An 18536-nucleotide genomic window follows, 5' to 3' on the forward strand; every position below is an offset into this window, starting at 1 on the left:
TTAATATCACTGGTGGAGAACCATTGTTCATTTGGTGGGAGTGCTAATGAAGATCCGAACCAACATCTCACCAAATTCCTGAGAATTTGCGACACTGTGAAGTCCAATGGAGTCCAGGACGATGCCTATAAACTGCTCTTGTTCCCATTTTCACTTAGGGACAAGGCAGCTAAGTGGCTGGAATCATTCCCAAGGGACAGCCTAACAACATGGGATGAGGTGGAGAGCAAGTTTCTGGCACGTTTCTATCCCCCACAAAAAGGTCAATAGGCTTCGATCTGAGGTTCAGACTTTTAGACAACAAGATGGTGAGACGCTCTACGAAGCATGGGAGAGGTTCAAAGAGTTGACAAGGAAATGTCCACCCAACATGTTCCCTGAGTGGGTGCAATTGCATATTTTCTATGATGGACTTTCTTATGAATCAAGGAAGGCTGTAGACCATTCATCAGGAGGCTCATTGAACAGGAAAAAGACTGTGGAAGAAGCCATTGAAGTGATTGAGACAGTGGCTGAGAATGAGTACTACTATGCTTCAGAGAGGCACAACACTAAGGGAGTCATGGAGCTGAACCATGTTGATACAATTCTAGCCCAAAACAAGGTGTTTGCCAAGCAACTAGCAGAGCTCACCAGGAAATTAGACTCAAAGCAAGTGGCTGCGATCCACACACAAGATCAAGAGGAAGTCAACATTGAAGGAGGTGATTGGGAAGAAGCCAACTATGTGGGAAATCGACAAAGGCAATCATATGATCCACATTCCAACACTTACAACTCAGGTTGGAAAAATCACCCAAACTTTGGGTGGGGAAACCAGCAAATCCAACCACAAAACCACAAATCTTACAACCACAACCAACATAACAATTCCATATACCAAAACTCCAACCAAAGATCATACCAAGCCACACAAAACACTTACTCCCAACCACCATATCATGGCCAAAATGATCAACCTACCCAATCCAATCCGAACCAACAATTTCAAGATCAATTAAACAGGATAGAAAGAATGCTTTCAACCATGAGTCAAGACATAACCGAATTGAAAGCCTTTAAGGAAGAAGTAAATTCCAACTTGCAAAACCAAGGAGCTGCCATCCAGAAGCTAGAAAATCAAATTCTGTATTTGTCTACGCAAACCCCTGGGCCAAGCATTTCTCATGCTGCCAAGGCTATTGCAAGGGAAGAATGTAAGGCCATAACCCTCAAAAGTGGAAAGAAGCTAAAGGAGATCTCAAAGGAAACCACAGAAGATGAAGCAAGGGAAAATGTGAGAGACAAGGAACAGGGACAATCTTTGACACCGTGTTCAACAAAAGAAAAAGAAAAAGAGGTCCTGAAGCCTTATACACCCAAAGTACCATATCCTCAACGCTTGATGAAAAGTGAAAAGGATGGCCAATTCTCCAGATTTTTGGAGATTTTCAAGAAGCTTCAAATCAACATTCCGTTTGCTGAGGCAATAGAGCAAATGCCACTCTATGCAAAATTCTTAAAGGAATTAATGACCAAGAAGAGAAGCTGGAGAAATGAGGAAACTGTGTTGTTGACTGAAGAATGCAGTGCCATCATTCAACACAAATTGCCTATGAAATTGAAGGATCCAGGCAGTTTCCAAATTCCCTGTATCATAGGAGAAGTCATGGTGGAGAAGGCCTTATGTGACTTAGGGGCAAGTATCAATTTGATGTCTCTAACAATGATGAGAAGAATGAAGATTGAGGAAGCTAAACCAACAAGAATGGCCCTCCAATTGGCAGATCGAACTTTTAAATTCCCTCATGGAATAGTTGAGGAATTGTTGGTGAAAGTGGGAGATTTTATATTTCCAGCTGATTTTGTGGTGTTAGATATGGAGGAAGAAGCCAAAGCTTCAATCATTCTGGGAAGACCCTTCCTGGCTACTGCTGGAGCCATCATAGATGTCCAAAAGGGTGAACTCACTCTTAGATTACATGATGAGAAATTGGTGTTTAACGTATTCAAAGCAATGAGTTATCCATCAGAATCACTAAAGGAATGCATGAGGGTGGATGTAGTGGACATTGCAGTACAAGAAACCTTTGAGGAAATAACAAAGGAAGTGGCAGAGGAGGAGTTCACCAAGGATATGGAAGTTAGTGACATCAAGGCTGCTGAAACAACCATGCCAAGCATGCCAGAAAGAGTGAAAAAAGAGAAGGAAGCACCAAAACCTGAGCTCAAAGCATTGCCCCCTAATCTCAAGTATGCATACTTGGGTAGTGATGAGAGCTATCCTGTTATCATTAGCTCTACCCTGAGCCAAGAACAGGAAGAAGAATTGATCAAGGTGCTACAAACTCATCAAGATGCCATTGGATGGACCCTAGCTGATTTGAAGGGGATAAGTTCATCCATATGCATGCATAAAATCTTGTTAGAAGAAGATGCTAGACCCTCCATTCAAGCTCAGAGAAGATTGAATCCTGTCATGAAAGAAGTGGTACAAAAGGAGGTCATGAAGTTATGGCAAGCAGGGGTAATCTACCCCATTTCGGATAGCCCATGGGTTAGTCCCATCCATGTAGTTCCCAAGAAGGGTGGCATAACTGTGGTACCAAATGAGAGGAACGAACTCATACCCACAAGAACTGTCACTGGGTGGAGGATGTGCATAGACTACAGGAAGCTCAATGAAGCCACCAGAAAAGATCATTTCCCACTCCCATTTATGGATCAGATGCTTGAAAGACTTGCAGGACATGCTTACTATTGCTTTCTGGATGGATACTCAGGCTATAATCAGATAGTAGTTGATCCAAGAGATCAAGAGAAAACATCATTTGTTTGTCCATATGGAGTATTTGCGTATAGACGCATGCCCTTTGGATTGTGCAATGCACCTGCAACTTTCCAAAGGTGCATGCTGTCCATCTTTTCGGACATGATCGAAAAGTTTATTGAAGTTTTCATGGATGATTTTTCTGTGTTTGGAAATTCCTTTCCTAGCTGCCTACACCACCTTGCCTTGGTGCTTAAGAGATGCCAAGAGACCAACCTAGTATTAAACTGGGAAAAGTGTCATTTCATGGTCACAGAAGGAATAGTCCTTGGCCACAAAGTCTCCAATAGAGGCATTGAGGTGGACAAAGCTAAGGTGGAACTCATTGAAAAACTACCTCCACCAAGTAATGTCAAGGCAGTTAGGAGTTTTTTGGGACACGCTGGCTTTTACAGAAGGTTTATTAGAGACTTTTCTAAAATAGCCAAACCTTTGAGTAACTTGCTTGTCTCTGATACACCCTTTGTATTTGATGAAATTGCATGCTAGCCTATGAACTTTTGAAGCAAAAACTTTCCTTTGCACCTATCATTGCCCCACCTGATTGGAACTTACCTTTTGAACTGATGTGTGATGCATCAGACCTCGCTATTGGGGCAGTGTTAGGACAAAGGAAAGACAATTTGGTACATGTGATTTATTATGCCAGTAAGGTCTTGAATGATAACCAAAGGAATTACACAACCACTGAAAAAGAACTCTTGGCAATAGTCTTTGCATTTTACAAATTTAGATCCTATCTCATTGGATCTAAAGTCATTGTTTTCACTGATCATTCAGCTTTAAAATACTTACTTGCTAAACAAGAATCCAAACCAAGACTTATTAGATGGGTTCTTTTGTTGCAGGAATTTGACATTGAAATCAAAGACAAGAAGGGTGTAGAGAACAAGGTGGCAGACCATTTATCAAGGATACCATGTGAAGAAGGAAGCACACAAAGCACACATATAAATGAATGCTTTCCTGATGAACAACTCATGATGATTCACAAAGCACCCTGGTTTGCAGACATAGCAAACTTCAAAGCTACTGGGAGTTTGCCGTTAGAATTTAACAAACATCAAAGGAAGAAATTGGTAAATGATGCCAAATACTTCATATGGGACGAACCATACTTGTTCAAAAAATGTTCTGATGGCTTACTCAGAAGATGCATATCAGAGGAAGAAGGAAGGGAAGTCTTATGGGACTGCCATGGTTCCACTTATGGAGGACATTTTGCAGGAGAAAGAACAGCAGCTAAGGTGTTGCAGTGTGGATTTTATTGGCCCACTATCTTCAAAGATGCAAAGGAACTAGTGAAGCGCTGCCATGAATGCCAGAAAGCGGGAAACCTACCAAGAAGAAATGAAATGCCACAACAATTCATTCTGGAACTTGAATTGTTTGATGTATGGGGGATAGATTTCATGGGACCCTTCCCCACCTTATACTCAAATAATTACATTCTTGTAGCAGTAGACTATGTCTCCAAGTGGGTTGAAGCAATAGCAACCCCAACCAATGATAATAAAGTAGTCATGAACTTCCTCAGAAAACACATTTTTTGCCGTTTTGGGGTTCCAAGAGCAATCATCAGTGATGGAGGAAGCCACTTCTGTAACAAACCATTAGAGGCATTGCTTCTAAAATATGGAGTCAAACACAAGGTAGCCACACCATACCATCTACAGACAAGTGGGCAAGCCGAAATATCTAATAGGGAGCTCAAAAGAATCCTGGAAAAGACTGTGGGAACTTCAAGGAAGGACTGGTCGATTAAGCTAGATGATGCTCTTTGGGCATATAGGACAGCTTTCAAAACACCAATTGGAATGTCTCCTTACCAACTAGTATATGGAAAATCCTGCCATTTACCACTGGAGTTGGAGCACAAGGCATTCTGGGCCTTGAAACTCTTGAACTTAGACAGCAGAGCTGCTGGAGAAAAGAGGATGTTGCAAATTCAAGAGTTGGAAGAATTCAGAGCTGAAGCTTATGAGAATGCCAAAATTTACAAAGAAAGAGCAAAGAAGAAGCATGACAGCAACATAGCCCCCAGGAAATTTGAAGAGGGACAAAAAGTATTGCTCTACAATTCGAGGCTGAAGCTATTTCCAGGGAAGCTAAAATCAAGGTGGTCTGGACCATTCCTTGTCACCAAGGTCTCCCAATATGGACAAGTAGAAATCATGGAAGAAAAGTCACAAAGAACCTTCACTGTGAATGGTCAAAGACTCAAACATTACTTGGGAGATGTGGAGGAGAAGGACAAGGTTAAATATCACCTCAACTGAGGGACAACCGTCAAGCTAGTGACGTTAAAGAAGCGCTTGTTGGGAGGCAACCCAACCTGAGGTAATACTCTTTTGCTGTTTCTTTTATTTGTTTTAATAAAAAGGTGAAGTAGTTTCTGTGCATTGCAAAGAATTAAGTTTGGTGTTTCACACCAAACAATGAATTTATGGATCAATAATTCAAAAGGGAATGTGTGACTCTAAGTTTGGTGTTCCACCATACAGATTAACTGAACACAACAACCTTTGAATTATATGAAAGAAACAACCATTCTAAGCAATCACAGAAATGCTTAAAATCCTTAGCAGCAACTTCATTCCAAGGAGAATTCAAGGATTCAAAGAGCAGAGGAGTAAGTAGGAGACTAAGTTTGGTGTTCACACACCAACTTAAGACTCAGACACTTGCCCATATATAGTTGAGCTAACCACTCAAGTGCTTGAGAAGCAAGCAACTTCATCACTCTTTGCAGGAAAGGAAACAAGGATCTTAGAAAGAACATGAATCAACAACTAGGAGAAGAAGGAGAAATCAAATTGTTTCCTGGCAACAAAGAGAAAACAAGAAATCTCACAAGGTGGTGTTGTTTCTTGACCATTTTCTAAAAAGGCAAACAAGAGCATGCTTGTTCTGGTTAAACTGTAATTGTTGAATCTTTTTGGAATGTGAAGTTCTTAGTATGTTTGTCTGTTTATTGCTTTGAATAAAGTAAATGCCTAGATGTGTGGATATAACTCACCTTCTTAAACAAATGCTTGCCATGCTTGTTCTGTTTCCAAAAATAAAAGAAAAGTTTGAACAAAAGTAACTTGGCTCAATTAGTGACAAATCAAGTAGAATTAAGTGGTGGTATGCATGTTTGATTGTTTAGTAGCTCACTGGACATTGAATGTAGAATTATCATTTTTGTGTAGAAGTTGAATATTGTCTATGGATCTTGATGAATAAATGTCCTTGGCCATGAAAAAGAAAGAAAAAGAAGAAGAAAGAGCCACTGAAAAGGGCAACCAAAAAGCAAAAGAATTAAGAAAATAAGCTAGGCACCAATGGTTTGAACTTCTGAGACATATGCCTGTGGTGTGTATGTACTAGGATCTGCTTGGATGAATAGGTTCTGTGGAGTGTTTCAACACTTGGTAACTTGGGTTAACTAACCCGGGATTATCGACCAAAAGTCCATTATCAAGAGCAACCTAGCTACAAAACATTTAGTTACACAAAGAGGTGCTGGGCACCAATGTCTCAAGAAGAAATGAGAACTAAAATGCCTGTAGTGGATATGTGTAATGCACTGATAAGAAAAAAGGAAAATGCCAAAGGCTTGTGCAACACATGACACTGAGCAAACAAGGAGCAAAAGAACTCTAAGAAAAAGAAAACAAAGAAAGAAAAAGTGCCAAGGACATGAGAATAACAAGAGGCCATAGCAGTGTTTGATGGATGCAATGAAAAGTGATGATTCTACCTGATAAGAATGAAAAAGTGATGCTGCAACTTTCTGCATAAAACCCTTCTAATGACCTTCAAATGCTTGCTAATATAGCCAATGTAATTGCTTTCTGTTTCATACTTTCTTCTCAAATATCTCAGGACTTGCTTAGGGACAAGCAAGTATTAAGTTTGGTGTTGTGATGCCAAGGCATCTTAGGCTAGTTTCACTAGCATTTTTCTGTTAATTTTAGTTGTTTTATACATTTTCTTGAGCTTAAAGTAACCAAGAATGGTTAAATGAACAACAAAGCAATGAACCATCCAAAACATTATGATTATGATGCAAATTCATGAGTTTTTAGTTATATTACTTGAATGCTATGAATGGATGATTTCTCATGAAATTTTGCAAGACTTTGATGCAATTGTTTGGATGATTTCAGGGAAGAAGAGGCTAGGCAAGGAAGCAACAAAATCAATAAGGGAAGCTTGAATATCAAATGGGACGTTTAAGCTCCAGTTTAAGGAAGAAAGGAAATGCTTAAACTGGAGCTTAAACGTCAAAATCATGAGAAGAAAGGAAATGCTGTAACTGGCGTTTAACCTCCAGTTTGACCTCAAACTGGAAGTTAAACGCCAGAATGAGAAAGAGCACTAAGGAGCATTCCACGTTTAACCTCCAGTTTGACCTCAAACTGGAGGTTAAACGCCAGAATGATGATTTGAACCAAGGGAGCATTCCACGTTTAACCTCTAGTTTAACCTCAAACTAGAGGTTAAACGTGTTCGACACTTTCTTTTCTCACCAAGAAGCATTCCACGTTTAACCTCCAGTTTGACCTCAAACTGGAGGTTAAACGCCAGAAGTAAGAAAGGCACCAGGAGCATTTCCACGTTTAAGCTCCAGTTTAACCTTAAACTGGAGCTTAAACGCTGGCATATGGAACAGCTTGACCATGCATTCTTCAAACATAAATAACTTGAGCTACAAAACTCCAAATGAGGTGATTCAAAATGCATTGGAAAGAAGACATCTAGAGCTTTCCAAGCATATATGGCATGCATGGTGGATACTAAAAATTGAGGGAGAAAACAACCCCGTAATGTGCATAGAAGAGCATAGTACCAATATGCAATCAGGCCAGCTGACCTCTTCACCTTCGATGGAGTATAACTCGAGTTGTAGAACTCCAAATGATGCGCTTCCAGTTGCATTGGAAAGTAGACATCCAGAGCTTTCCAACGATGTATAATAGTTTATATTTGGCATCAAATTGGCAAGGTTGACAAGAGAACAAAGTGACGACTCAAGAAAGGGAGGTTAAATATGTTCTTCATTTCCAAGTTTAACCTCCAGTTTGACCTCAAACTGGAGGTTAAACGTGTTCGATGGTTTTTCTCCTCCAGGGTGTGTTCTTCATTTCCAAGTTTAACCTCCAGTTTGACCTCAAACTGGAGGTTAAACGTGGTCGACCCAAATTGCCTCCAGGATGTGCTTTCTTCATTTCCAAGTTTAACCTCCAGTTTAACCTTAAACTGGAGGTTAAACGTGCTCGACAATGCACACCCCTGGGTTGCTTTCTTCCAATTCCACGTTTAAGTTTTAGTTTGACCTTAAACTAAAACTTAAACTTAAACTTAAACACCACCATTTGAAAAGGTTTCTGGGCCAATTATATTGAAGTTTAAGTTAGCAATTGAGCACAAAGATTAACTTAAACTTATTATGGCATAAAACCCAATTGAATATCATAGTTTATGGGATTGGGCCTGAAAATTTGATGAGTTTGGAACTTCAAATTGTTGAGTCTTGTGTCATTACTTGTTTATCACTAAGTATGCTCAATGAATGTTACAGAATTGGATCACAGCCTCATCAGAATTATGGACCATAAGCCTAAAGCAAAAGGAAAGCAAGGAAAGGCCTCAAAGCCCAAGAAACACAACAGAAGCTCAATTTAGAAAGTGTATAAATAGGATAGAATTTAAGTTAGTTAGGAACTTTTACATTCTGCAATTTTTCATTTTTGCTAGTTTTGATACTTTGTAATTGAATTCAGAGCTATGACTCACTAAACCCCTTTCATTGGGTTAGGGAGCTCTATTGTAATTCAATGAATCAATAATAGTGTTATCTTCTTCTTCAATCTTTTCTCTTGAATTTTGTTAGAAAGCTTCTCGATTTAATTCCATTGGGTAATTGTCTTGGGAAAGAAATTACCCATAATTGGAATCCTTCGGAACCTTGGGAAAGGAATGGAGGATTCATGCTAGAGAAGCTTTCTCACAGTGAATTGGATTGGGGTTTGGATGGATATTGTGACATGTAATCCTACCAAATTGTGGTTCATGAAGCTGTGTGGTATAATCAGTGATCGAGCTTCATCTCTTCTTATGAACATTTAAACCAAGGGATTGGGAATTTGTTTGTTTTTAGAGAGAATTGGTGAGCCAAGGGATTGGGATCCAATCATATAATATTGCCAAGCAAAATTCAATGAATGCATTGGTTGAGGAAGAGATAAAATGTTTTGATTCGGAGATCTCAATATCTCCTAACCCCAATGAACTCCCCATCTCTGATCTACACCTTCTATTTACATTCTGCACTTTCAATTCATGCAATCACCCCAATTCCCTTTTAATTTCAGCAATTTAATTTCTCGCACTTTCATTCTTGCAATTTAAGATTCTGTCATTTCCATTCCTTGCAATTTACATTTCCCGCCAAATTTACTTTATGCAATTCACATCCATTTCTTGATTCCACTCAACTAACCAAACTTCTAATTCGAATTGCTCATTCAACCAATCCTTGTGGGATTCGACCTCACTCTATTGTGAGTTTTTACTTGACGATAACCGGTGCACTTGCCGGAAGGAATTTTGCCGATCTGTGCAATTTTCTAAAATCGTAGCATAACAAGTTTATGCGACATCAAGTTTATGGCGCCGTTGCCGGGGAATGGTTTTCGATTGACAATTCTCAACTTGGAAGTTAACTAGATTGAGCATTTTTCTTGTTTTGATTAATTTAGTTCTAGTTTCTTGTTGAAATTCTGCACTCTGTTACTTGCTTTTTCTTGCTTATGCCTTTCAATTCTAGCAACTAACTCACTGACCCACTAACTATTTGAATTAATTCCTCAACTGCTCTAACTACACTCTTCCATTAACCAAGAGTATTCCACTTGTTTGTTGCTTGTGGTGTGTTCTTGTATGACAGGTAGAAGAGGAGAGACATCAACTCCTCCATATACCGAACCAGAGAGGACCCTTCATAGACTTAGAAGGGAAGCAAGAGGGAAGAGAGTATTGAGAGAAGAAGAATCTGAAGGAGAATCTGAGGACAATTTTGAGGAAGCTCTAGATCTCAACATGGATAGAGAATTTCACAACCATGAGAGGGCTGATGGAAACAATGCCATTCCTGAGAGGAGGGTTCTTGGCTCATACATAAACCCAACCTCTGGGAATTGTGGAAGCAGCATTCAGAAACCACCCATTCAGGCCAATAATTTTGAACTCAAACCACAGTTAATATCACTGGTGGAGAACCATTGTTCATTTGGTGGGAGTGCTAATGAAGATCCGAACCAACATCTCACCAAATTCCTGAGAATTTGCGACACTGTGAAGTCCAATGGAGTCCAGGACGATGCCTATAAACTGCTCTTGTTCCCATTTTCACTTAGGGACAAGGCAGCTAAGTGGCTGGAATCATTCCCAAGGGACAGCCTAACAACATGGGATGAGGTGGAGAGCAAGTTTCTGGCACGTTTCTATCCCCCACAAAAAGGTCAATAGGCTTCGATCTGAGGTTCAGACTTTTAGACAACAAGATGGTGAGACGCTCTACGAAGCATGGGAGAGGTTCAAAGAGTTGACAAGGAAATGTCCACCCAACATGTTCCCTGAGTGGGTGCAATTGCATATTTTCTATGATGGACTTTCTTATGAATCAAGGAAGGCTGTAGACCATTCATCAGGAGGCTCATTGAACAGGAAAAAGACTGTGGAAGAAGCCATTGAAGTGATTGAGACAGTGGCTGAGAATGAGTACTACTATGCTTCAGAGAGGCACAACACTAAGGGAGTCATGGAGCTGAACCATGTTGATACAATTCTAGCCCAAAACAAGGTATTTGCCAAGCAACTAGCAGAGCTCACCAGGAAATTAGACTCAAAGCAAGTGGCTGCGATCCACACACAAGATCAAGAGGAAGTCAACATTGAAGGAGGTGATTGGGAAGAGGCCAACTATGTGGGAAATCGACAAAGGCAATCATATGATCCACATTCCAACACTTACAACTCAGGTTGGAAAAATCACCCAAACTTTGGGTGGGGAAACCAGCAAACCCAACCACAAAACCACAAATCTTACAACCACAACCAACATAACAATTCCATATACCAAAACTCCAACCAAAGATCATACCAAGCCACACAAAACACTTACTCCCAACCACCATATCATGGCCAAAATGATCAACCTACCCAATCCAATCCGAACCAACAATTTCAAGATCAATTAAACAGGATAGAAAGAATGCTTTCAACCATGAGTCAAGACATAACCGAATTGAAAGCCTTTAAGGAAGAAGTAAATTCCAACTTGCAAAACCAAGGAGCTGCCATCCAGAAGCTAGAAAATCAAATTCTGTATTTGTCTAAGCAAACCCCTGGGCCAAGCATTTCTCATGCTGCCAAGGCTATTGCAAGGGAAGAATGTAAGGCCATAACCCTCAAAAGTGGAAAGAAGCTAAAGGAGATCTCAAAGGAAACCACAGAGGATGAAGCAAGGGAAAATGTGAGAGACAAGGAACAGGGACAATCTTTGACACCGTGTTCAACAAAAGAAAAAGAAAAAGAGGTCCTGAAGCCTTATACACCCAAAGTACCATATCCTCAACGCTTGATGAAAAGTGAAAAGGATGGCTAATTCTCCAGATTTTTGGAGATTTTCAAGAAGCTTCAAATCAACATTCTGTTTGCTGAGGCAATAGAGCAAATGCCACTCTATGCAAAATTCTTAAAGGAATTAATGACCAAGAAGAGAAGCTGGAGAAATGAGGAAACTGTGTTGTTGACTGAAGAATGCAGTGCCATCATTCAACACAAATTGCCTATGAAATTGAAGGATCCAGGCAGTTTCCAAATTCCCTGTATCATAGGAAAAGTCATGGTGGAGAAGGCCTTATGTGACTTAGGGGCAAGTATCAATTTGATGTCTCTAACAATGATGAGAAGAATGAAGATTGAGGAAGCTAAACCAACAAGAATGGCCCTCCAATTGGCAGATCGAACTTTTAAATTCCCTCATGGAATAGTTGAGGATTTGTTGGTGAAAGTGGGAGATTTTATATTTCCAGCTGATTTTGTGGTGTTAGATATGGAGGAAGAAGCCAAAGCTTCAATCATTCTGGGAAGACCTTTCCTGGCTACTGCTGGAGCCATCATAGATGTCCAAAAGGGTGAACTCACTCTTAGATTACATGATGAGAAATTGGTGTTTAACGTATTCAAAGCAATGAGTTATCCATCAGAATCACTAAAGGAATGCATGAGGGTGGATGTAGTGGACATTGCAGTACAAGAAACTTTGAGGAAATAACAAAGGAAGTGGCAGAGGAGGAGTTCACCAAGGATATGGAAGTTAGTGACATCAAGGCTGCTGAAACAACTATGCCAAGCATGCCAGAAAGAGTGAAAAAAGAGAAGGAAGCACCAAAACCTGAGCTCAAAGCATTGCCCCCTAATCTCAAGTATGCATACTTGGGTAGTGATGAGAGCTATCCTGTTATCATTAGCTCTACCCTGAGCCAAGAACAGGAAGAAGAATTGATCAAGGTGCTACAAACTCATCAAGATGCCATTGGATGGACCCTAGCTGATTTGAAGGGGATAAGTTCATCCATATGCATGCATAAAATCTTGTTAGAAGAAGATGCTAGACCCTCCATTCAAGCTCAGAGAAGATTGAATCCTATCATGAAAGAAGTGGTACAAAAGGAGGTCATGAAGTTATGGCAAGCAGGGGTAATCTACCCCATTTCGGATAGCCCATGGGTTAGTCCCATCCATGTAGTTCCCAAGAAGGGTGGCATAACTGTGGTACCAAATGAGAGGAACGAACTCATACCCACAAGAACTGTCACTGGGTGGAGGATGTGCATAGACTACAGGAAGCTCAATGAAGCCACCAGAAAAGATCATTTCCCACTCCCATTTATGGATCAGATGCTTGAAAGACTTGCAGGACATGCTTACTATTGCTTTCTGGATGGATACTCAGGCTATAATCAGATAGTAGTTGATCCAAGAGATCAAGAGAAAACATCATTTGTTTGTCCATATGGAGTATTTGCGTATAGACGCATGCCCTTTGGATTGTGCAATGCACCTGCAACTTTCCAAAGGTGCATGCTGTCCATCTTTTCGGACATGATCGAAAAGTTTATTGAAGTTTTCATGGATGATTTTTCTGTGTTTGGAAATTCCTTTCCTAGCTGCCTACACCACCTTGCCTTGGTGCTTAAGAGATGCCAAGAGACCAACCTAGTATTAAACTGGGAAAAGTGTCATTTCATGGTCACAGAAGGAATAGTCCTTGGCCACAAAGTCTCCAATAGAGGCATTGAGGTGGACAAAGCTAAGGTGGAACTCATTGAAAAACTACCTCCACCAAGTAATGTCAAGGCAGTTAGGAGTTTTTTGGGACACGCTGGCTTTTACAGAAGGTTTATTAGAGACTTTTCTAAAATAGCCAAACCTTTGAGTAACTTGCTTGTCTCTGATACACCCTTTGTATTTGATGAAAATTGCATGCTAGCCTATGAACTTTTGAAGCAAAAACTTTCCTTTGCACCTATCATTGCCCCACCTGATTGGAACTTACCTTTTGAACTGATGTGTGATGCATCAGACCTCGCTATTGGGGCAGTGTTAGGACAAAGGAAAGACAATTTGGTACATGTGATTTATTATGCCAGTAAGGTCTTGAATGATAACCAAAGGAATTACACAACCACTGAAAAAGAACTCTTGGCAATAGTCTTTGCATTTTACAAATTTAGATCCTATCTCATTGGATCTAAAGTCATTGTTTTCACTGATCATTCAGCTTTAAAATACTTACTTGCTAAACAAGAATCCAAACCAAGACTTATTAGATGGGTTCTTTTGTTGCAGGAATTTGACATTGAAATCAAAGACAAGAAGGGTGTAGAGAACAAGGTGGCAGACCATTTATCAAGGATACCATGTGAAGAAGGAAGCACACAAAGCACACATATAAATGAATGCTTTCCTGATGAACAACTCATGATGATTCACAAAGCACCCTGGTTTGCAGACATAGCAAACTTCAAAGCTACTGGGAGTTTGCCGTTAGAATTTAACAAACATCAAAGGAAGAAATTGGTAAATGATGCCAAATACTTCATATGGGACGAACCATACTTGTTCAAAAAATGTTCTGATGGCTTACTCAGAAGATGCATATCAGAGGAAGAAGGAAGGGAAGTCTTATGGGACTGCCATGGTTCCACTTATGGAGGACATTTTGCAGGAGAAAGAACAGCAGCTAAGGTGTTGCAGTGTGGATTTTATTGGCCCACTATCTTCAAAGATGCAAAGGAACTAGTGAAGCGCTGCCATGAATGCCAGAAAGCGGGGAACCTACCAAGAAGAAATGAAATGCCACAACAATTCATTCTGGAACTTGAATTGTTTGATGTATGGGGGATAGATTTCATGGGACCCTTCCCCACCTCATACTCAAATAATTACATTCTTGTAGCAGTAGACTATGTCTCCAAGTGGGTTGAAGCAATAGCAACCCCAACCAATGATAATAAAGTAGTCATGAACTTCCTCAGAAAACACATTTTTTGCCGTTTTGGGGTTCCAAGAGCAATCATCAGTGATGAAGGAAGCCACTTCTGTAACAAACCATTAGAGGCATTGCTTCTAAAATATGGAGTCAAACACAAGGTAGCCACACCATACCATCCACAGACAAGTGGGCAAGCCGAAATATCTAATAGGGAGCTCAAAAGAATCCTGGAAAAGACTGTGGGAACTTCAAGGAAGGACTGGTCGATTAAGCTAGATGATGCTCTTTGGGCATATAGGACAGCTTTCAAAACACCAATTGGAATGTCTCCTTACCAACTAGTATATGGAAAAGCCTGCCATTTACCACTGGAGTTGGAGCACAAGGCATTCTGGGCCTTGAAACTCTTGAACTTAGACAGCAGAGCTGCTGGAGAAAAGAGGATGTTGCAAATTCAAGAGTTGGAAGAATTCAGAGCTGAAGCTTATGAGAATGCCAAAATTTACAAAGAAAGAGCAAAGAAGAAGCATGACAGCAACATAGCCCCCAGGAAATTTGAAGAGGGACAAAAAGTATTGCTCTACAATTCGAGGCTGAAGCTATTTCCAGGGAAGCTAAAATCAAGGTGGTCTGGACCATTCCTTGTCACCAAGGTCTCCCAATATGGACAAGTAGAAATCATGGAAGAAAAGTCACAAAGAACCTTCACTGTGAATGGTCAAAGACTCAAACATTACTTGGGAGATGTGGAGGAGAAGGACAAGGTTAAATATCACCTCAACTGAGGGACAACCGTCAAGCTAGTGACGTTAAAGAAGCGCTTGTTGGGAGGTAACCCAACCTGAGGTAATACTCTTTTGCTGTTTCTTTTATTTGTTTTAATAAAAAGGTGAAGTAGTTTCTGTGAATTGCAAAGAATTAAGTTTGGTGTTTCACACCAAACAATGAATTTATGGATCAATAATTCAAAAGGGAATGTGTGACTCTAAGTTTGGTGTTCCACCATACAGATTAACTGAACACAACAACCTTTGAATTATATGAAAGAAACAACCATTCTAAGCAATCACAGAAATGCTTAAAATCCTTAGCAGCAACTTCATTCCAAGGAGAATTCAAGGATTCAAAGAGCAGAGGAGTAAGTAGGAGACTAAGTTTGGTGTTCACACACCAACTTAAGACTCAGACACTTGCCCATATATAGTTGAGCTAACCACTCAAGTGCTTGAGAAGCAAGCAACTTCATCACTCTTTGCAGGAAAGGAAACAAGGATCTTAGAAAGAACATGAATCAACAACTAGGAGAAGAAGGAGAAATCAAATTGTTTCCTGGCAACAAAGAGAAAACAAGAAATCTCACAAGGTGGTGTTGTTTCTTGACCATTTTCTAAAAAGGCAAACAAGAGCATGCTTGTTCTGGTTAAACTGTAATTGTTGAATCTTTTTGGAATGTGAAGTTCTTAGTATGTTTGTCTGTTTATTGCTTTGAATAAAGTAAATGCCTAGATGTGTGGATATAACTCACCTTCTTAAACAAATGCTTGCCATGCTTGTTCTGTTTCCAAAAATAAAAGAAAAGTTTGAACAAAAGTAACTTGGCTCAATTAGTGACAAATCAAGTAGAATTAAGTGGTGGTATGCATGTTTGATTGTTTAGTAGCTCACTGGACATTGAATGTAGAATTATCATTTTTGTGTAGAAGTTGAATATTGTCTATGGATCTTGATGAATAAATGTCCTTGGCCATGAAAAAGAAAGAAAAAGAAGAAGAAAGAGCCACTGAAAAGGGCAACCAAAAAGCAAAAGAATTAAGAAAATAAGCTAGGCACCAATGGTTTGAACTTCTGAGACATATGCCTGTGGTGTGTATGTACTAGGATCTGCTTGGATGAATAGGTTCTGTGGAGTGTTTCAACACTTGGTAACTTGGGTTAACTAACCCGGGATTATCGACCAAAAGTCCATTATCAAGAGCAACCTAGCTACAAAACATTTAGTTACACAAAGAGGTGCTGGGCACCAATGTCTCAAGAAGAAATGAGAACTAAAATGCCTGTAGTGGATATGTGTAATGCACTGATAAGAAAAAAAGGAAAATGCCAAAGGCTTGTGCAACACATGACACTGAGCAAACAAGGAGCAAAAGAACTCTAAGAAAAAGAAAAACAAAGAAAGAAAAAGTGCCAAGGACATGAGAATAACAAGAGGCCATAGCAGTGTTTGATGGATGCAATGAAAAAGTGATGATTCTACCTGATAAGAATGAAAAAGTGATGCTGCAACTTTCTGCATAAAACCCTTCTAATGAACTTCAAATGCTTGCTAATATAGCCAATGTAATTGCTTTCTGTTTCATACTTTCTTCTCAAATATCTCAGGACTTGCTTAGGGACAAGCAAGTATTAAGTTTGGTGTTGTGATGCCAAGGCATCTTAGGCTAGTTTCACTAGCATTTTTCTGTTAATTTTAGTTGTTTTATACATTTTCTTGAGCTTAAAGTAACCAAGAATGGTTAAATGAACAACAAAGCAATGAACCATCCAAAACATTATGATTATGATGCAAATTCATGAGTTTTTAGTTATATTACTTGAATGCTATGAATGGATGATTTCTCATGAAATTTTGCAAGACTTTGATGCAATTGTTTGGATGATTTCAGGGAAGAAGAGGCTAGGCAAGGAAGCAACAAAATCAATAAGGGAAGCTTGAATATCAAATGGGACGTTTAAGCTCCAGTTTAAGGTTAAACTGGAGCTTAAACGTCAAAATCATGAGAAGAAAGCAAATGCTGTAACTGGCGTTTAACCTCCAGTTTGACCTCAAACTGGAAGTTAAACGCCAGAATGAGAAAGAGCACTAAGGAGCATTCCACGTTTAACCTCCAGTTTGACCTCAAACTGGAGGTTAAACGCCAGAATGATGATTTGAACCAAGGGAGCATTCCACGTTTAACCTCTAGTTTAACCTCAAACTAGAGGTTAAACGTGTTCGACACTTTCTTTTCTCACCAAGAAGCATTCCACATTTAACCTCCAGTTTGACCTCAAACTGGAGGTTAAACGCCAGAAGTAAGAAAGGCACCAGGAGCATTTCCACGTTTAAGCTCCAGTTTAACCTTAAACTGGAGCTTAAACGCTGGCATATGGAACAGCTTGACCATGCATTCTTCAAACATAAATAACTTGAGCTACAAAACTCCAAATGAGGTGATTCAAAATGCATTGGAAAGAAGACATCTAGAGCTTTCCAAGCATATATGGCATGCATGGTGGATACTAAAAATTGAGGGAGAAAACAACCCCGTAATGTGCATAGAAGAGCATAGTACCAACATGCAATCAGGCCAGCTGACCTCTTCACCTTCCATGGAGTATAACTCGAGTTGTAGAACTCCAAATGATGCGCTTCCAGTTGCATTGGAAAGTAGACATCCAGAGCTTTCCAACGATGTATAATAGTCTATATTTGGCATCAAATTGGCAAGGTTGACAAGAGAACAAAGTGACGACTCAAGAAAGGGAGGTTAAATATGTTCTTCATTTCCAAGTTTAACCTCCAGTTTGACCTCAAACTGGAGGTTAAACGTGTTCGATGGTTTTTCTCCTCCAGGGTGTGTTCTTCATTTCCAAGTTTAACCTCCAGTTTGACCTCAAACTGGAGGTTAAACGTGGTCGACCCAAATTGCCTCCAGGATGTGCTTTCTTCATTTCCAAGTTTAACCTCCAGTTTAACCTTAAACTGGAGGTTAAACGTGCTCGACAATGCACACCCCTGGGTTGCTTTCTTCCAATTCCACGTTTAAGTTTTAGTTTGACCTTAAACTAAAACTTAAACTTAAACTTAAACACCACCATTTGAAAAGGTTTCTGGGCCAATTATATTGAAGTTTAAGTTAGCAATTGAGCACAAAGATTAACTTAAACTTATTATGGCATAAAACCCAATTGAATATCATAGTTTATGGGATTGGGCCTGAAAAGTTGATGAGTCTGGAACTTCAAATTGTTGAGTCTTGTGTCATTACTTGTTTATCACTAAGTATGCTCAATGAATGTTACAGAATTGGATCACAGCCTCATCAGAATTATGGACCATAAGCCTAAAGCAAAAGGAAAGCAAGGAAAGGCCTCAAAGCCCAAGAAACACAACAGAAGCTCAATTTAGAAAGTGTA

General features: G+C 39.7%; 2 non-coding genes across 2 annotated transcripts; both read right to left on the reverse strand.

Annotated features, from left to right (window-relative positions):
- Positions 1-268: 268 nt before the first annotated feature.
- LOC130971910 (small nucleolar RNA R71) lies at positions 269-372 on the reverse strand. Its single transcript, XR_009083111.1, has one exon. It is a non-coding gene; the product is annotated as a small nucleolar RNA R71 (small nucleolar RNA).
- A 9953-nt stretch (positions 373-10325) lies between these two features.
- LOC130971911 (small nucleolar RNA R71) lies at positions 10326-10429 on the reverse strand. Its single transcript, XR_009083112.1, has one exon. It is a non-coding gene; the product is annotated as a small nucleolar RNA R71 (small nucleolar RNA).
- Between the last annotated feature and the right edge of the window lie 8107 nt (positions 10430-18536).

This window comes from Arachis stenosperma, chromosome 3 (genome assembly GCF_014773155.1).
Source record: "Arachis stenosperma cultivar V10309 chromosome 3, arast.V10309.gnm1.PFL2, whole genome shotgun sequence".
NCBI classification, from domain to species: Eukaryota; Viridiplantae; Streptophyta; class Magnoliopsida; order Fabales; family Fabaceae; genus Arachis; species Arachis stenosperma.